Raw genomic sequence first — 22,099 nt, forward strand, 5'->3', positions numbered from 1 at the left:
TGTCAGGGTCCACAGAAGACTGCTCAAGTAAGCATTTTTAATGCAAAGTAAAGGTCACATTGCTGGAGTCTGCTTTCATTAATCCTTTGTGCCCTTAAAGCAGATATGATTGTAGCTGCAGAAAAAAATGATTAAAAATGAAAGCCCTTGAAATTCATGAAAGAGAACAGTTTAAATGTTTTTGGTCCGAGTGTTTAATTTTTAACAGCTGGTCTGGTAGTCGACGCATTTTCCCTTTGTGCCATTGCAATGAAGGGTGCTGAATATATGCCATATGTTTTCGGATGACTTTTGCTGGTTAATGATGGTGCTAATTACAGCAAAGGCGGAAGGAGATACATAGAGAATACTAGTAGCCCCTCTTGGTTCTGGTTTACAACGCTACACCCTCATTCCCCAGAAGCAGGGGACCCTATGCAAGAACTGTATAAGGGCCTCTTCTTCTCCAATAAACATCACCTTATGCCTTTAACAATCCAGTAGTAATTACGAGCTATTAAATTCATTAACATAGTCCCTTACATGCAATCTGATAATAAGAAGCAATCGTTAAAGGGAAATTGTCATCGGGAAACGATCTATAGTTTAAATCAAGTTTTTTTAAAACATGTTTTTTAAAGAAACTTTGGTGTTTTTTAATTATTTTCCATGTAGTGTGTATATAAAAAAAATCGTGAAATCTTGAAGGTTTTCACACTGGCCATTAAGTCTAATAGTGACACTTGTTCTGTAGAGAAAGCTTTTCTGTAGTTATCCTAATATCTTATTGAGATAACTACTCAGGATTATTTTAGCCCAAAGATGTTCAGTCGGGTTCAGGTTGGGACTCTGTGTAGGTCAGTCCAATCGTAGAACATCCATATCATCAAACCAATGTAAAACAGCGTTGAACTTGTGACGAGGCGTGTTGTCTTGTTGGAAGTATGGCCGACCATTCCCAGAGTATTGCCACATTGTCAGCAGCACATTATTGTATAGTATATCAAGGTACATCTCTGTGTTCATGGTTCTTGCCACTACAAACAACGGACCAAGACCATGCCATGTAAAACATCCCCAGACCATAATGGAACCTCTGCTGTACTTAACTGTTGGCAAAACACACCCAGGCAAAATGTGTTCCCCAGGCTCCTCCACACCCAGGTACGTCCATGTGATTAGAAGATGGAGTAGTGTAATTCATCACTCCAGAGAATGTCCTTACATTGCTCAACTGTCCAGTGATGATGCTCCTTGCACCATTATAGACATGCCAAAACATTGTGCTTAGTGAGGGATGGCTTGTATGCAGCGGCATAATCCATGTATCCAATAACATGCAGTTCTCATCACAATCGATGACACCTTCAAGGGTCTACATCTTATGCAGCATGGCTTATTAGCCCTCTCTTCTCCCATTCATTCTTTGTGAAGATCATTGAGCCAGTTCTCTTTCCATGTTTATTAATGTGGTCAGTAGTTGAGAGAATCTTGTCTGGACCTTTCTTCCAGAAAATACTCATTATCAGTTCCTCTAGTTCAGTGTCTCTCAATGTTTCTAAATCAAGTGCTCATACTCCAATAACTTAAACTCCCAAGTCTATGATCAAACATTATGCTTAACCTATAACAGCTGTTTTCTGGGACTATAATTTCAATGGCCATAAATAATGGATCACGAGGCTCTGTATTCACTTATTAGTATGTTTTTGAGAACATACAAACTCCATGTCCTTTGTCAGATTTGAACCTCAGACCCATCATTAGTAAGGCAACAGTGCTAAGCACTGAGCCGAAGAAGGACCACCTTCTTTTAAGGTTTGGGCAGGATGAACCACCCAAGGTTCATGTTTGCGCCGAACGAAACCTCTAGCAAAGCTTGAACCGAATTAGGGTTTGACAAGTTTGGTTTGCTGAACACTATCCCTAATCTAACTCTACTTCATTAACTCCACTTCTTTATTCTGACACCCTTCTCCCTACTGTATCCCCTACACACCATGCACCCTAATGCATTTCATGTCTGTATATTCACAGATACCGGCTGGTGAAGGCTCATACAGCTTTATGTATACTACTATATTTATATAAGAGATGGCAGGTAGAGATGAGCGAGCGTACTCGGTTCGGGTGTTTTTGCACTCGAGCACTGCTTTTTTCGAGTAACTGACTACTCGGATGAAAAGATTCAGGGGGAGCGGGGGGCTGCGTGGTGGAGCGGGGGGTAGCAGTGGGGAACAGGGGGGAGCTCTCTCTCCCCCCCCCCCCACTCCCCTCTGCAACCCCCCGCTCACCCGCGAGTAGTCAGTTACTCGGAAAAAGCGGTGCTCGAGTGCAAAAACACCCCAACCGAGTACGCTCGGTCATCTCTAATGGCGGGACCATTGTACAGAACAAGCACTCGAGCCTCTAGTATCACCCCTATTTGCTCATAGATTGTAACCTCTTGTGAGCAGGGTCATCACCGCTATTGTCTATTGATTTATTTCTGTATGTTATATCTTGTGCCTGTGTGTCCCTCTGACTTGTATAGTGCAGCAGAATATGTTGCTGCTAGCTGGTGCTATAGAACTAAAGGCTATTATTATAATACACAAAAAAGCAGTACAACACAAGCATGAGATCACAGCTTGGTAGTTTGTCTTCATAACGCATCAGGAACCACCCAAGAACCTAGGATGACATCATGCATTGGCGTAAAATGCGTGCCGAGCCCAGTAGTGTGGCCTATTGCAACTTACAGGTGTTAACTTTGAGTTGTTCAAGGCATGGCAGGCAGTGTGCCGATTACCACTGGGACCATCACTGTTGGCTTGTGCCAGAGACACTACATTTAGACTTCCTGATCTTCATATTTGATCTTTTTCTGTTGTTGTTTCTCATCAACACTGACAATATCAAGTCTAGCAATGTCTATCTGCTATACCCTTTTGATTTCAATGATGGCCGAATCAGGCATGTTATGGGCCAAGACTTTGTTCATATACGAAAATCCTAGAGTATTTTTATGGATTCATTTTCATCCATTTTTCAGGCTTATGGTCCCACCAGTTATTTGTTGTGGGCAGACTGAATAAAATGGAGGAACTGATAGTAAATGCTTCAAGAACATGTGAAGAAGTCAAGAACTTGACATCACCCAGCCGTGACCAATTGCATGGCTTATGGCTCAACTATCTGGCCAGCTTGAACCCAGTAAATGCCAAGTAGTTCAATGAAATTATTAAATAAAGTGGAACAGTGACTTTGTACCCGGAAAGCCTGAACGTAAAACCTGCAACAGAAAAGCTATGGGGACTCTGACCGCCCCTATAGAGCAACCTATAAAATGAATGTCTGTACCATGGAATATTCTGTAGTCAAAGAGCTTCCTATTATATGGAAGCAACACAGTGAGTCAAAAATTAGAGCAAAATCCTTTACATTTCCTGCTTTCCATCTAACATTTCCATATCCTTAAAAATAGGACAATCTTGGACATTTACCTACAGTCTTGTGGGCCATGTATTCATTATTCCAATGGAATCCCATCTTTTCTACATACGCCTCTGTTGGAATCCTTATATTTTTCCTCCGCTCTGTGACTTCCCATAGTGACAGATTTCTTCATCTTCCACAAGTTGATTGTGAAACAGGCAGACAAGTAAGTCATTGCATTTGTCCTATTTAAAGACAAATATATGGCAGAGACAACCTCTTTGCACATATTACTTCCTCCTCCCTATATTTTACTGTCCATTTAAGGGTAAAATATATTTATAAGTAGGGTATATATTTCTTTTAAATTGCATATTGCGTTTTTACACAGCAGGTTGCCTTCCAATATATTCATATTCCGGGTCTCCATGTGTGCTGGAGGCATAAATTCACACAGCTATAAAACCACTGGAATATGGACGTTTCTCATCGATCAGCTGAGCTCGGCATCTGTCCCCTTCGCACGTGTTTGAATACAAAAGCTCGTCTTGCTATCAAAATGCTTCCCCGTCAAAGCAAAAAAATAATATATGTTCTACTGTATAAATAATGTTTACACTTTTTTGGCTTCGGAAAAACGCGCATCAGCAAGATGAAAGGAAAATTTGCTACACTTGTACTAAATTTCCCTTGGGGTTATAAAATATAGTTTTGATTCGTAGGGCAATCTTGTAGGAGCAGCATACGGTATTGATGTTTGACATAGCGCCCATTCCTTCTGCCTGGTCCTGGAAGTAAGAGCTCCTTAAGTGAAAAGTTACAAGTTTCTTGTTAAATTGAATTTCTCTCCTTTTTGTCTTACAATTTATTGTACCGCTGCAATTTTTATAACTTGGTAAAAACTTGCTGTGGCATCATTTGTACAAGTGAAAGGCCATCTAATATCGAACAGGTTTCCTTCCAGAGCAGCCAGTGCCTGAGCCTGAAGACGGATAGCTCGTGTCATTGCTGTTTCATAACATTCGTGTTTTGTTTTTTATTTGTTTGTTTCTTATACCGTTTCTTTCGCAAAACAAGGATGCAGGTCAGAAGAAAATAAGAAATGTTCCAAGTTTCAAGGAGGGAGCAAACTTATAAAAAATGATATCTTGGACTGTAGGGCAGATTATTTCGTCTTACTTTTTCTTGTAAGGGAAAATGTCTCATGTTACCAGGTATCAATGTATGAGTGCCACATCGGGTACGATTGTAACTTGCCACCTCCGGTTGTGCAAACTGAGTAACAGACAGGCTCCAACCGAAAATTGAAAATACAGGTCTATTCGAGCTGATGCAAAATACTAGATTAGTATAGGACTAGATACTAAGAACTTTAAGAATCTGTTTGCCAGAACTGCTCAAACCAGACAGGTTCCTTAAGCAGAGCACCCGGCCCGAAAAGGGCGACGCTACTAAGGGGGAGAAACTAGAACAAGTCCAAGACTGAAGACTAATAACTAAATCTAAGAATCTAACTTAACTGACTTATATCCTGTAACAGAACTCTAGAATGACAGAAGATAAAACTAAACTCTGGCACATTGTGTCCATTACATAGGCAGTATAAGGGGTACCCTTAGAACTAAGGGGATAGATTATATATACTACAGTAGCAACTGATGGGGTGACTGGGCTGAATGACAGCCCAGCATGCCTATCAGCACTGGGACAAGAGGAAGCTGCAATTCTCTCAATGTCCAGCACTAAATGACAAAGTGCATGCACCACTCAGCACACTGCATGACCTGGGATGACATGCTGGCCTCACCCCAGCCCCTTCCGCGAACCCAGAAGTCAATGAGGTTTTCTTCATTTTATGTCAAATGTATCACTAAATCACTCATTTTAACTCTCATGTGGTACCATGGGGTTTATTTGACTCCAGCCTTGTTTATTGCAGTCCTGCAATTAAAAACTGGTAGCCCATGAGGGTTAACTTGTTTATAAAGGGTCAAGAATGCCTGGTACAGAACTTGGGATATAATTCTCTAGCGGCTGCACAGATTGCAGGTGTACTTGGGCCCTTAGTGGGCCCAAATCTCCATCTGTCATATAAGAATAAACAAGCTTTATAGATGGCACATGGTAATTAGGGTCCCGTTGCACATATTGCATTGGGACTGAGGAGCTTCAAGTTATAGCTCTGTACAGAACTGTACCTGTAAACAGTATCTGTGCATGAGGGGGAAAACAGAACACTTTTTTGTATTCTGTGAAAGTAATGAAGTAGCTTCAAAATGTATTTGTTGCTTTGAGGGATCCAACACGTCCATACATTACAAGGACACACTATTAATTTCAAAGGTTAGTATGTTCTCCTCTATATTTCCTGAGGAGACCCTCCAGGGCCCCCCACTTATCACAGCTGATTGCTATAAAATGTACCAAGGGCAAAAAACAGTGGCATACATAGAAGAGATAGGGCCTCATAGTAAACATTTACATGGAGCCTCCGTTATGTCTGAAACTGCATTGTCAGCAAACAAGGATTAACCCAATAATTATTTTAAAAGGCATAGGAGTGGGAAACAAACACCAAGCCTTCCTGTCCTGGGTGGCAAAACCAGACATTATAATGTTTTCCATTGCTATGCCCATTAAAAAAAAACCCTTAGACTAATTCTAAACCTCTTTGGAGAAAGATACTACACACATTCTTGCTACCCAGTAGCAAAAGGCTTGACACAATTTGAGCTGGAGCCACTTATCTGCAATGGCTCCATAGCAATCGCGTGGTCTGCCTTTACGTTACGTATATCCTGGGCAAAAGACACATGCTATACCTGCAAATTTTGCCATAGATTTATTTCCTCCTCGTCTAAAGAGGTTGTGCCAACATGGAAAGTTGACATAGGACAGCGGATGACTACTGTATCTGATCACTCTAGATATCCAATCACTGGACCCTCACTGGTTATGAGATTGGAGCCTCAGAACCTTTCGTTCTTTCTTGAATCCACTCCCAATCTTGGCTTAAAAAAACAGGATAAAAAATACTGATCCAGTAATGAAGTGTAAATGAGATCGTAGGCACAGGCACCTTGCAGAATGAATAGTATTGTTATGTCTAACCTGGATGCACTGGATCTGTCACTCACAGGTCTACCAGAAATGCAAATAAACAACAAAACAAGAATGGAACAAAAATACAGGAAACACTGTCCCCATATAAACAAACAGGGCCCTACCTAAAAGCAGCACAATTGCCCCAATAAGGACGGCCCCAACCGTGTACCTAGGCCCCTAGTTCACCCTACGTGGGGAAAAGAAACAAAGCCAGAAAACCAAAATAACAATGCAAACAAATGCAGTACTTAGCTTTAAGCTGCAGAAAGTAACTGAATGATCCAGCATTAAGCTTCTGACTGCTAGCCCAGTCTAGGAAAAACTGATAATCAACCGAAGTTCAGCTCAATCTCCAGCCAGGTTAAATAGCCCAAGTAATCATCCACAGGTGTGACCAAGCACGTCACACCAAATAGCACACCCACTGAGTCAGAAGATGTAAAAACATCCTCAAAACCAGCACTGGACTATCAGCAAGGCAGCAATCCCAGAACCACCGCAACAGTACTTTAGGACCAGGTCGATTCAGATTTAGTCTGTGAAAATTTTTCACAAGCCCGATTCGCATGGACATCTGCCACCGGTACCCATGGCGTCTCCCCAGGACCATAGCCACGCCAATGCACTAAATACTGTAGTGCTTTCCTAACCAGATGAGAGTCCACTATGCAACTTATTTGAAATGAATATCCCCATCAACTACAACCTGGGCTGACGGAGATGAACAAATCTCTTTAACAGAGACTTATGAAACATTATTTATTCTCATCGAACTAGGAATTTCCAAACGAAAAGACACAGGGTTTATTTTCCCAGTGATTTTGAACAGGCTGATAAAAGTGGACCTAATTTTAAAGACTGTTGTTTGATTTTTATGTTCTTAGTTGACAACCATACCAAGACTCCCACTAAGTAGTTAGTCCCCTCAGAACATCTATTATCAGCCACCTGCTTCAAATTTTTAACTGTCCTTTGAAGATTCCTCTGAATATCCTACCACAACGCCTCAACGTTAGAGGAGAACTCGTTCTCCTTAGGTACCTCTGACACCTCCTTAGAAAAGGGACCAAAATATGGATTGAACCCATAATTACAAAAGAAAGGCGACGTCCCCTAAGATTCTAACGATCTATTGTTAAGTGCGAATTCAGCTAAAGGCAAAACCCCCAACCAATCCTCCTGATTCTCTGAGACATAACACTGCAAGTATTGTTCCAGACACTGGTTACATCTTTTAGTTTGTCTATTAGTCTCTGGGTGATATGCCGAGGAAAAAGAGAGCTGAATTCCCAACCGAGAACAAACAAAACGCCAGAACCTGGAAACAAACTGGACCCCATGGTCAGAGACGGTATTTGCTGGTAACCTGTGCAATCTCACAATGAGAGTAGTGACCAATCTGGACAAGGTTCTAGCTTAGGGAAGCCCGGGAAGAGCCACTTACTAAAATGATATACCACAACCCAGATGACAGTGTTACCTTCAGAAAGCGGCAAATTTGTACTTAGCTTTTAGCTGCAGCAAGTAACTGAATGATCCAGCAGGAACCTCCTGACTGCTAGCCCAGTCAGCGAAAGACTGATCAACCACAGTTCAGCTCAGTCTCCAGCCAGGTTAAATAGCCCAAGTAATCATTCACAGGTACGACCAAGCATGTTACACCAAATAGCACACCCATTGAGCCAGAAGTTGTAGAAACATCTCCAAACCCAGCAGCGGACTATTAGCAAGTTGGCTAATCCAGAACCGCCGCAACAGCTATCATATAGGTTTTGTTTGGCGCTGTGTGTAACGAGCTACTACCTCCTAGAAAAAAATGTTGCTTGGCATAATACCTCAGAATTTAAGGAATCTGGTAGAAGAAAAATTCCTTTTGTCTTCATATGGAATTGAGATCCTACAGAAGTACAGTAATGACCCATAAACTTGTTTGGGCACTGTATTATGTCTTGAGCCATTATACAACCATATGCATGAGCCCTTATTGTGCTTAATTGGATGAACAATTCTCTTATAATAAGGGCTTTTGGCATCATTCCTATATAGTTATATAAATGTTTCTGGAAAAAATCAGAATTGAAGACAATGGATTTCTCTTTATTAAAACTGCCTGGTGCAAAGTTTGCCCTTGTTGGCCATATCAACCAATCACAGCGCAGCTTTCATTTTTCCACAGCAGTTTAAGAAATAAAAGCCAAGCTCTGATTGATCAGTATGGGCAAAAAAAAAAGTCTTACTGTTAGGTGGTTTTGACAAATGAGGCCCATTGAAGTTAAAGGGGTTGTCCCGCGCCGAAACGGTTTTTTTTTTTTTTTCAATAGCCCCCCCGTTCGGCGCGAGACAAACCCGATGCAGGGTTTTAAAAAAAAAAAACGGATAGTGCTTACCTGAATCCCCGCGCTCCGGTGACTTCTTACTTACCTTGCGAAGATGGCCGCCGGGATCTTCACCCTCGGTGGACCGCAGGTCTTCTGTGCGGTCCATTGCCGATTCCAGCCTCCTGATTGGCTGGAATCGGCACACGTGACGGGGCGGAGCTACGAGGAGCCACTCTCCGGCACGAGCGGCCCCATTCAGAAGAAAGAAGACCGGACTGCGCAAGCGCGTCTAATCGGGCGATTAGACGCTGAAAATTAGACGGCACCATGGAGACGGGGACGCCAGCAACGGAACAGGTAAGTGAATAACTTCTGTATGGCTCATAATTAATGCACGATGTACATTACAAAGTGCATTAATATGGCCATAAAGAAGTGTATACCCCAACTTTGTTTCGCGGGACAACCCCTTTAAGCTAGTGGTCATGGGGACAACTATTTTAGGACATCCTATTGAAGTCTGCTATATCTAGCCTGCTTTCAGACAGCAATAGATTGTATTCAGTTGAGCATGAAATGGCGATATGTTTAAGTCCTTTTAAGACTGATAGACAAACATGGACAAAAATATATTTTCTGTCTCATAGTCTCGAAGAAGCTGCTAACGATTAGACCAATAGTCATTGATGAATGGAATGATGGAGCCGGACGAGACCTGATGTCCATCGTTCTCTCATCTATTTCCAATGATAAATCTGCTTTGCAGAATACAAAGTAGGATTTGCTGCTTAATGTGGGAATTACTTAACAAACTCTCAACTTTTGTCATCAATATGTTGAATAATTTTAGTGAGAAAACTGTCAGTCTTGTTACATAAAACAGACAGAAGGCTGGTCAGGGCCTTTCCTCACTTTCATAGGGTGTGAGTAAATATGCTGCTGTGTCTGGCACATCTTACAAGATTTGTTCTGCCGGTGACACTTAATTGTTCGGAGTGAGAAACGCATATGGCAGGCGCTTCACAGTCACAAGTGTTCTCCGTGAGTTAGTGTAAACTTCGTAAACATGGTGTTTCATACACCAAAGGGCTCATGTAAATATTGTCTTTCAGACAGGAGCATCGAAAGTGGTCAGTTCTGGTGGACAGTACTATATGATCTTCCAAGGTCCCACTCAGTCTTTGCCTCTAGTCCAACTGGCTTGTTTCATAGCAGCTATTCATGCTTTTCTTCTAGTCCACCAGCCAGTCTCAGAGCTGTACTTTGGTCCGCTGCTCTGTGTGGTCATAACAAGTCCCTTATGCACTACACATAGTCACGGCTACACCACCAAACTCCCACTCTTATTACCGTTCCTGCCCCGTCTTAGAACTTTGGCGTCAGGCTCTATGTGGGCCTATAGTGATGCTTGACACCTTCTCTTTTTCCAATCTGGCATCAAGGAAATTATGGACAGGGTCGGGAAGTACCACCGAACACATCAGCCTAGCAGAAATAGCATGGCAAATAAATGGGGGCATAGCAAACAGACAACATGATAATATGGTATAAGTATTAAACAGGTTATTAATAATAATCTTAATTTGTATAGTGCCAACTTATTCAGCAGCGCTTTGTACTATAACTGACTTTTATCATCTATCCACAGGCTTGGTGATAAAACTAATTGGTTAAAGTCTAACCGATAAGACCACCACCATCCAGAGAACAGGTGTCCCATGTCCCTCTTTCCTTCTCACTAGGAGCTTATTGCACCCAACAGAGTGAGGAGGAGATTGAATGGAATGGCAGATGCACACTGTCCGCTCCATTCATTTTCAATGGGACTGCCATAGATAGCATGTCATCCATTGCTCTTACCTATGATATTCAGGTGAATATATTTTCCATGATGCAATGCACTTTAAAGCAAAATGCCTTGTAGATCCTGATGGTGTTCGAAAAGAAATTCTCCAAGATGGAAAATTACTTAGCTATTCATATTAATGAGAGGAGGAAAAAATGTTTGTTGGATGACTGGAGCAGCAATATGCGTGCATGACCATTGCTTCATTGACTTCTGTGGAACTCATCAGTTGGCCAAGTCCCATATAAGCAAATGGATGCACACCACAGCACCATTCACTTAAAAGACTAGAGGTGCACCTTGGGATCTCTGGGGGTTGGTCAGACCCAAAGTCAGATCCCAGCGATCAATCATTTATCACCTATGCTATGGATAACATATAAATGATCTTGGTATGATAACCCGTTTAATGAGCTTTCAATGCACATGTATGAGTCGGCGGGTAGGTAAACAAGGTTATGTGACAACTAGCTTCCAGCCTTGATAGGCAATTAAACACGACCTAACAAACGTAAATATGTAACGTTAGCTAAAGCTTAAATTTCATCAGAAGCATTTAATAAGCTATGAAACCACAGTATTAGCGCTTAAATTGTAGATACTTTGTAGTAGTTAGGCTGGTTTCATATAAATGAGTCCAAAAGTGATACATGCTGTTATTCAGGTCATTAGACCTGCGGTCAAGCCAGGATTTGCAGGCGTAATACAAAAGCGAAAATGTACCCATATTATAATTATCTAAAACTAGCCTAATGGCCATCTTCGAGAGGCTATATTTTAGCATCTGTATTACGGCGACAAGACTGAGAGAACATAACTCAGAGAACCACAGGGTGCTATGGTGATCTAAGTTTACTTCAGTTGAATTGCAGTAGGGCCAGTAAAAGCAACCCAGTAAGAAAAAATCTATAAAATGTTAAGGTCTGAATAGTTGAAGACCCGATGCCTTCACAGTCTCGGTCTATCACGTCCAACCATGGGACAACCCCTACTCCAATTCCTACCTTAAACAAGCCTAGTGTAGCATTGGGTAAAGCTGGTTGATATGTGTTGACACTAGAGATGAGCGAGCATACTCGTCCGAGCTTGATACTCGTTCGAGTATTAGCATGTTCGAGATGCTCGTTACTAGAGGCGAGCACCACGCGATGTTCGAGTCACTTTCATTTTCTTCCCTGAGAAATTTGCGTGCTTTTCTGGCCAATAGAAAGACAGGGAAGGCATTACAACTTCCCCCTGCGACGTTCAAGCCCTATACCACCCCCCTGCAGTGAGTGGCTGGCGAGATCAGGTGTCATCCGAGTATTAAAATCTGCCCCTCCCGCGGCTCGCCACAGATGCATTCTGACAGAGATCAGGGAAAGTGCTGCTGATGCCGGAGCTGCTATAGGGAGAGCGTTAGGAGTGATTTTAGGCTTCAAGAACCCCAACGGTCCTTCTTAGGCCATAGAAATCGCAGATCGCACCTATGTGCGATCTGCGATTCCTGTTCTCTTCTCTATATGCGCTCAATGGGGCCGGCGGCAGCAGCGCCGACCCCATTGAGAACATATAGAAGACAAATCATTCTTCTCTGCCACAGCTGTAACAGCTGTGGCAGAGAAGAACGATGTTTGCCCATTGAATTCAATGGAGTCGGCAATACAGCAGGTTCCACTGAAAGCAATGGGCTGCCGGCGATCGCGGGATGAATTGTCGGGAAGGGGTTAAATATATAAGCCCTTCCCTGCAATTCATCCAGAAATGTGTTACAATAAAAATATATACCGTATATACCGGCGTATAAGGCGACGGGGCGTATAAGACGACCCCCCAACTGTCACCTTATACGCCGGGAATACAGCGGAGCAAAGAATAAAAATCATTACTCACTTCCCCCGGCGTTCTGCTGTGCTGCTGCAGGCTGTCGCTCCCTCCTGGTCCCCGGTAGAGCATTGCTTTCTGGATGCAGGGCTTGAAATCCCCGCCTCCAGAAAACACACGTGCCTTCAGCCAATCACAGACATTCAATGACATCATTGTCATTGGCTGTGATTGGCTGAAGGCATGTGTGTTTTCTGGAGGCGGGGATTTCAAGCTCTGCATCCAGAAAGCAATGCTCTGCCGGGGACCAGGAGGGAGCGACAGCCTGCAGCAGCGCCGCAGAACGCCGGGGGACGTGAGTAATGATTTTTATTCTTTGCTCCGCTGTATTCCCGGCGTATAAGGTGACAGTTGGGGGGTCATCTTATACGCCCCGTCGCCTTATACGCCGGTATATACGGTATATATTTTTATTTTTACACATTTCTGGATGAATTGCAGGGAAGGGCTTATATATTTAAGCCCTTCCCGACAATTCATCCAGCGCTGTCCGGCAGCCCATTGCTTTCAGTGGAACCTGCTGTATTGCCAGCTCCATTGAATTCAATGGGCTAACATCATTCTTCTCTGCCACAGCTGTTACAGCTATGGAAGAGGAGAACGATCTTTATGCTGACAGTGCGTGGGGGGCCCACTCTTGCCGCTATTGTGGCTTAATAGTGGGACCTGGGAACTTGAGATGCAGCCCAACATGTAGCCCCTCGCCTGCCCTATCCGTTGCTGTGTCGTTCCCATCACTTTCTTGAGTTGCCCCGATTTTCACAAATGAAAACCTTAGCGAGCATCGGCGATATACAAAAATGCTCGGGTCGCCCATTGACTTCAATGGGGTTCGTTACTCGAAACGAACCCTCGAGCATCGCGAAAATTTCGTCCCGAGTAACGAGCACCCGAGCATTTTGGTGCTCGCTCATCTCTAGTTGACACACATCTTGAGCAGGTTGAAATTAGTTTGCCATTTCTATTGTAAAAGTTACATGCCTTGCTGGTGTTACCGTATTACCTAGAGTACGGCTCTCCAACTTTATGTATCTTGTGAGCCACAATCAACTTTGAGGGATGGTTGGGAACAATCATCAACTTAAAAATGGAGGAGGGAAATTCTTAGGCTAGGACTACAGCAATTGTGGCCAGGACACACCTCGCATGGCCAGATATTGCACTATGACGCTAGAGTTATTGAATGCAGTCATGCTGTGACTGTCTAGTGCAGCAGGTCGAATATTGTCATAAGCGGACAGGGGAGGAAGTGTGGGCGTTGGCTTCACTCCCATTGAAATCAACCTGAGAGCTATACTGCTCCTCCACTTCCTGCTTCTCTCTTGATCAAGGCTGGGTGTGACCTCCTGACCAGCAGAGAAGCAAGAAGTACCAGTAGCAGTGTGGCACTCCCAATGATTTCAATGGGAATGAAGCCGGCGCCTGCACTTCATGTGCTGATGGCAAATGACAACATCCAGCCCACTACACTGACAGCAGGCTGGACAATCAGCTGATGGACAGGGTTCCTGAGCTGCGGACCCCTGTCCATCAACTACTGATGACCTATCCACAGGATAGACAGAAGATGCCAGCAGCACAACCTGAACACTACTCAGAGTGAGGCAGTAGAAAAAAAAAACAGCCAATAGTTAGCCCAAATCATGGATTTGAAATTGCCATAGAAAAGTAACAATCATTGTAGCATAAGTTATGCAAAAAGGTATCCAAAGATATAATTTATTCTTCCATGACAAAGACTCTCATTGAGCCGAAACGTTGCTATTCACCATGGAAGAATAAATTATATATTTTTTTGCACCACTTATGCTGCCACATTTGTTACTCTTTCTATCCACAGGATAGGTCATCAGTGACAAAAGGGGCAGACAACCCCTTTAAGATGCAATATGGAAGGGCCGTAGTGAGATCTTTGACAGCACAAGATCTCTGTGTAAGCCTTGGCATAGATATGCAGAAGCAGGAAATTGTGAAATTGCAAACATTTGCCAACAAATATTTCAGTATGAGATTTGACACCAGCATTATGTCATCCGAACTGGTACTGTTTGAAGGCTTGGATGTGACTGCAATAATGTAAATTGTTAGTATATATGGTCAGAACTAAGTTCTTCCAGTGGCAAGCCATAAAGCAAGGCGCAATGAGCTACATGTGGCTCCCAAGCTATTGGTGGGGGACTACTGTTCTAGGGGAACCCCTTAGCAGAGTTTGAGGATCAATTAATGGGAAACCTTGTTGTAGGATTATATGTTACTGAACTTAAGGCCCATTTAGACAACGATTATTGCTCAAAATTCGTCTTTTGAGCGATAATCGCTGTGTGTAACTGCACTGACATCGTACAGTTTTCATTAAGCCATCGCTCATCGTTGTCTTTCAGCGTGCTATAAGAGAACAATGAGCATTATCAGGGATTCACAGCGGGATACAGCTGATACTATTGTTTCAGTTGTATCCCGCTCCCTGATCAAAGGCTGGGTATGAAGAACAGAGCAGTTCAGCTCTGTTCTCCATACCTGGCACGGAGCACTCGGCTGTATAACAGCCAGGCGGTCCGTGCAGAAAATAGCTGGATGCAGAAGACAAGTGAGGGGCCACCCTGATTGTCTTCTGCATCCTCTGCTTGCAGCGCAAGGTGATCGCTCATCTTGAGCGATCATCTTGCGCTGTAAATGACACAACGATGATCACTCAAAAGTCGCTCAAAAGATGATAATCATTGTGTGTAAATGGGCCTTTGGTTATGTACTCCTCTATTATTCCTTATACTTTATCATAAGTATTTAATGATGCGGAGCAATGCCAGACATGTCTGGTTTAAAAAAAAAACATTTTCCTATCTCCGATAAATAAATTCTGAGTTAATAGAGATGGTCTTCTGTTCTGGATAATCATTTCTTAGTCAGAGTAGAGAGTTCCTACATAATCTCTCTCTCTGGAGGACTTGTTCTGTCCTGTATTACACAGACAACCGATTGATATGAATGAGCACCATGTAATACTTTTCTTCCCCTGTGGAGGTGCTGCAGGCTAATTGAACACTTACTGTCAGGTTTCCCCACATATTAGAGCTGATCATTGTAGATTCAAGTAAGAGGACACATTGTGATCAGCTTAACATCAAGGGACCTATTAAAAAAAATGAGATTGCCCAAATCAGAGAACTGTTTTAAAGTAGGCCTAAAATACTTCAGTTTAAAGCTTAGTAGCAAACCAGAAAGCCAATAACTTTTTTTTTCTATTAGCACGGCCATAAAGGTAAAACAATGGGGGTAGCAGTCACATCTGGACCCATAGAAATTTAGAAGGCTTTACAATTTTTGCATAGGGGCATTTTGACTGGCTTCGGACTGGCCATAATGGCTGTTTTCTATTAGAGGGCCTGTTATTCCTTTGTATTACAATATAGAACTGTGCATTATATGACTATGTGGAGATTGTTAAATGGAGCATACACGCTACTTATTTATGTCGAGTCCTTCCAAGAGTTGCTTGGATGGTTCCTAATCAGATAGAGCAATGAGCGGCTGCAGCTTCCATTTTAATTGTGTTATCAAAATGTGGAAAATGTATTAGAATAGACCAATGTAGTTTTATTCAGCCGATACAAATCTTTCTGTGACCTTTGCAGCTTAATGGGCATTTCATTGTGTAATCCATGTTTAGGTTTCAGCAAATGGCTCTGGATAACAAAGTTAACCTGCTTTTAAAGTCATGCACATCACAGTTATCTTGTTAGGTCTTCACTGAAAGGACTTAAAGGACACAACTAAGCAAATCTTCGATGAAACTGGAGCCTTTCTAAAATTTACTAAAATGATGATATGTTCTAATGTCTCAGATAAGAGCCTTGTTATTCTCTAAAGCAGTGGTGCACAACGGCAGTCCTCAAGGGACCCCAACAGATCGTGTTTGCAGGATATCCTAGAGTAGAAACATGTGCAATACCGAAGAAATCCTTAAAATAGGACCTGTTGGGGTGCCTTGAGGACTGGAGTTGTGCTCTAAGCTGAAAATAGGGTTGTAAGATAATAGCTTAATCTCTTAAAAATATTGCTGCTGAAGGCAAAGACTGTGGATTATGTGGAAAATCATTTTGAGTGGACCTAGGCCTCATGCCCACAGCCGGGTCGGATTCCGACTGCGAAATCTCACAGCGGAATCAGACCCGGTGACCCCCAGAGACCCAATACTCACCTGTCCCAATTTGCCGCAAGTGGAAAATCGCAGTTGATTCCGCTTCTGGGCAGGGAAGAATCTTTTAACACTGCATGTCTATGGCTTGTCACTGCTGCAGAATTCGCGGTGGGCGTCTGGCCGTGAATTCCGCACCGTCCGCGGGCATTCGACCTTAATAAGGTGACCTATTATCAAAAAATAGCAATTACATATATATATATATATATATATATATATGTATATATATATATATATATATATGTATATATATTATATACTCACATACAAACACACACACACACATATATATATATAAATAAACTGCTGTACTTACAATAGGTGCTGCACAACTTAAATAGGCTTTTTTTTAAATGCTACAAAAGTTAATTAGAAAATGATATTCCAGCTACCTACATTTTTCGGTCATTTATTTGTTTACTGAAGACAATTTATATGTGGATTTTCCATATTTAAGCTATTTGTTATTGACTAAACAAAGAGGCAAAGGAGACACAACATATCAACGGTGGCCTAAAAAGCCTATCCAACTTTAGAATCAGTTATGTCCGAGTCGGACACAAATACACTTTGTCCAAATTGGACGTAATGTAATGCCCAAAATGGATGGCTATACACACAATATATAAAAGCGTAGAACACAAAATATTCATTCCGAACCAAAAATGAAGAATTAGGGAACTCTATCCCTAACCCACTAATACCTACAACAAGACTCTACCTAAAAGCAGAGCACTTGCCCTAATAAGGGTGACACCACATTAGGAACCTGGGGCAACCCTGACTCTCCCTAGTAGGCAAGAGAGAAAATGCTTGCTACAACAAATATCTATACTGTGAGATAGATGTTAAAGAATGCACAATGAACAGGTGATTATATATATATAGAATACTATATATAGAGAGATACTATAATACTCCAAGTATCCTGAACACCCAACAGACTTATCTGACTGTAGGAACTGCTAACAAGATCCATCAGTATTGGTTAAAAAATGGATCTGACTCAGCTGTCATGGCTCTGTTCACAATGAAGCTTTCGTTAATAACAATACCAGAAAGCTGACCCCATTAAGATCCATCAAGATTCATGAGTATCCTACATATGGGTGGGAGCATACACCACCAGGATACGTACTCACAAACCTATGGAAGGTACAGTAGTCTGATTACTTTGCTATACCAGCCGTGATTAGTTTGTCATTAACTTTGGAATTGCATTGACTTATATTTCCAAAAACACCACTTATCCAGCCTGGACAGATGACAGTGAAATCCTTCTTGCACTATGGTTGACTTATCCCTTTTCGAGATGAAGAAATGTAGATTTTTTTCTGATTTTAATGGCTCATGGCAATTTTTTCTACCCAATCCTGCACCTGGTAAGTCATTTGAGCCTTTGGCCAGTGTTACCTTGGACACCAGCTTTCCCAACTGTGCTCTGCAAGTTGAGCTTGCCACCAACTCAAGTCATAAAGAGGTTAATATGAAACCAGAGCAGCACATTGCCTCATTTCCCAATTCTGTACATGGACCTTCCCCGTCTAGGCTTCCTACATCATTTTATTTCAGATGAGCTTGCGAAATAGAGAAAATTAAGCCACTACATTGGTTCCTTCATAAGAATTCAATTTCTGAAAATGTCCCCCATAAGACTCTAAATGACTTTTACTATGGATTCTGATTTTAAAGAATAATCGCTCCTTTTGTGATAATGTGAGCTATCATGCAGTTACTTTATTATAGAGCAACAGACTGTCGAAAAGTGGTTTTTAGAAAGACATTCATTAGTGTAATGGAGGAGAGCCAGGATGTTTTCTCCTTCTTGTAAAAGAACAAATGGTGAACACGCAATTTAAATTCTAAATATTTTGGGCCAGGAACTGCCGACTCAGTACGCCAGGTTGCAAATTGTTCTGTAGAAATGAGAAGAGCTTTGCCCAAAAGATTCTTTACCAATGCAATGTTTTCCCTTTGTTGTAATTCGAAGAGAGGGTTGTTGTAGTACCTGATGCATTGCCATAGTGTTGTGGCTCTTAGTTAGCGGAATCTGCAGTAAAGTTAAATATTTCGGTTACAGATGAGCAGGTTTCAAATTGCAAAACGTAAGCACCTCTGCTTTGTTATCATATGGTAAAGGAGACTCACCAAATGCAGAAAACTCTGAATACATAAATAAAACCTTTACTCTTCGTATACATAGAGCATTGGGTCAATTTGAAAACGAGAATAAATTCATTATTTCAGAAGTGGTCCAAATGGAGGTCCAAGATGTAATGTGTTGGATATGAACTGATCAATATTGAGAAGGCTCCACAGGCAATAGAAGAGGAGTTCTTGTTAGTAAGGGAAAGGGACTTGTTATTTGTATAGCGCCAACCCACTCCACAATACTTTCAGGTAACTTATTAATTACCCACCAGATAGCTGGGTACTCATTTTACTGACCTCGGAAGGATGGAAGGCCGAGTCAACCTTGAGCTGGCTACCTGAGCCAGGCGGGGATTGAACTTGCAACCTTCAGGTCTTGAGCGAGAGCTTAGGACTGCATTCTGCTGCCCTAACACTCTGTGCCACATGCATACACCAGGGATGCCATTACCACAATAACCACCTTGTCCAGCCGCTAAATCATCAACTGGTACAAACCGTTCACACGGGAGATAAGAAATATAAACAGGAAGTGCTCAGGTCAACAGTGGAGTTGCAATATAGAGTAGAAGGGGAAAAAAATCAAGTGTATTGACCCTGGAGGGGTGGAAGACCAGAGATCCCGTTCACCCCCTCTAACAAAGGTAAAAAGATCATACGACTACACAGCTACTCAAATTAAAATAGAAAATATTTCGTAAGGAACATTGGCTGCTACATGCACACTCTTATGCCTGACCCTACCGTGGAGATCATTCGGGCTGGATTTTCAGTGCCGGGAAGACACTTCTGGTTCTGGCTGTATGGTCGTATGATCTCCAGTGCCTTTGTTTTTTCCTCTGAGGAAGAAGAACTTCTGTATCGTTTCCCCAAAATGCGTTGAGTATCAATAATGGATAAAACATGTTTAATTATCATTTTTATCTTAATGAGCTTACCTTGGGTTAGAGGAGGTGAGCGGGACCCCCCCCCCCCCCTCCCTTCCTCCAATATGCATACACTGGATCTTGTTCTACTTTGTATTACAGGAGTTGCTTTGATCAACTCCTGTTTTATATTTTTTTTCGAATTATGCAATATGCCAAATTCAAAGATGCATGAGTCTTACTACTATAGGTCTTCAGTATAGACACTGGGATCTCTTACCATTCACCACGTTTGTGTGGGTGTCACAAAAATTTCAATTGGAGGTCAACTGAGTGGTTAATACTTGCCCTGTTATTACGATATCACAGAATCTTCAAAATATGCATAATTTATACGGGTCTCACCAGGATATTTTTTCATGAAGAATGACGGTATGTGCAAATGGGGTGTAGGCGTTGCAAATTTTTTATATTACAGTATTATAGTAGTTATATTCTTGTACATAGGGAGCAGTATTATAGTAGTTATATTCTTGTACATAGGGGTATTATTCTAGCTGTTATGTTCTTGTACATAGGGGGCAGTATTATAGTAGTTATATTCTTGTACATAGGAGGCAGTATTATAGTAGTTATATTCTTGTACATAGGGGGCAGTATTATAGTAGTTATGTTCTTGTACATAGGGAGCAGTATTATAGTAGTTATATTCTTGTACATAGGGGGCAGTATTATAGTAGTTATATTCTTGTGCATAGGGGGCGGTATTATAGTAGTTATATTCTTGTACATAGGGGTATTATTCTAGCTGTTATGTTCTTGTACATAGGGGGCAGTATTATAGTAGTTACATTCTTGTACATAGGAGGCAGTATTATAGTAGTTATATTCTTGTACATAGGGGGCAGTATTATAGTAGTTATATTCTTGTACATAGGGGGCAGTATTATAGTAGTTATATTCTTGCACATAAGAGGCAGTATTGTACTAGTTACATTCCTGTAAATAGGAGGCAATATTATAGTAGCTATATTCTTGTACATAGGAGCAGTATTATAGTAGTTATATTCTTGTACATTAGAGGCAGTATTATACTAGTTATATTCTTGTACATAGGGGGCAGTATTATACATTAGTTGTTATGTTCTTGTATATAGGAGGCAGCATAATAGTAGTTATATTATTGTACATAGGGAACAGTATTATAGTAGTTATATTCTTGTACATAGAGGTCAGTATTATAGTAGTTATAGTCTTGTATATAGAAAGCATTATTATAGTAGTTTTATTCTTGTCTATAGGAGAGCGGTATTATAGTAGTTATAATCTTGTACATGGAAGCAGTATTATATTATAGTAGTTATAGTCTTGTACATAGTGAGTGGTATGATCACAAAAATATTCTTATTCATATGGGACAGTAATATACTAGTTATATTCTTGTACATAGGGGGCAGTATTATACAGTAGTTATATTCTTGTACATAGGGAGCAGTATTATAGTAGTTATATTCTTGTACATAGAGGGCAATATTATAGTAGTTATAGTCTTGTACATAGGAAGCATTATTATAGTAGTTATATTCTTGTCTATAGGAGAGCGGTATTACAGTATTTATAATCTTGTACATGGAAGCAGTATTATAGCAGTTATATTCTTGTACATAGGGGACAGTATTATAGTAAATATATTCTTGTACATAGGGGGCAGTATTATAGTAGTTATATTCTTGTACATGGGAGCAGTATTATAGTAGTTATATTCTTGTACATAGGAGGCAGTATTATAGTAGTTATATTCTTGTACATGGGAGCAGTATTATTAGTAGTTATATTCTTGTACATAGGGGGCAGTATTATAGTACTTATATTCTTGTACATATGGGGCAGTATTATAGTAGTTATATTCTTGTACATAGGGGCAGTATTATAGCAGTTATATTCTTGTACATAGGGGACAGTATTATAGTAAATATATTCATGTACATCAGGGACAGTATTATAGCAGTTATATTCTTGTACGTAGGAGACAGTATTATAGCAGTTATATTCTTGTACGTAGGGGATAGTATTATAGTAGTTATATCCTTGTGCATAGAGGGCATTATTGTAGTAGTTATGTTCCTATACATAGGGTTCAGCATTTTAGTAGTTATATTCTTGTACATAATGTGTAAGGGTTGTGCTGGCTGGGATCTGTTGTACGACATAGGTTTCTAGCAGCACAGCCCCATAGATGTGGAATGATTTAGCAGGCTGGGTATGGTGTTCTCCTGCTAGCCAATCACCACCGGCCTGCTTGCAGATAAATATTTGCCCTCTACAAGAGGAAGCTGGTATCCCTTCACTCTGGGGT

The 22,099-nt window shown here is 41.3% G+C and overlaps 1 protein-coding gene across 1 annotated transcript in view; it reads left to right on the plus strand.

Annotated features, from left to right (window-relative positions):
- Positions 1 to 22,099, plus strand: part of AGBL4 (AGBL carboxypeptidase 4) — a 1,858,614-nt gene that overhangs the window by 983,299 nt on the left and 853,216 nt on the right. The window lies entirely within an intron of this gene.

The sequence above is a fragment of the Eleutherodactylus coqui genome, chromosome 3 (assembly GCF_035609145.1).
Source record: "Eleutherodactylus coqui strain aEleCoq1 chromosome 3, aEleCoq1.hap1, whole genome shotgun sequence".
Taxonomy (NCBI): Eukaryota; Metazoa; Chordata; class Amphibia; order Anura; family Eleutherodactylidae; genus Eleutherodactylus; species Eleutherodactylus coqui.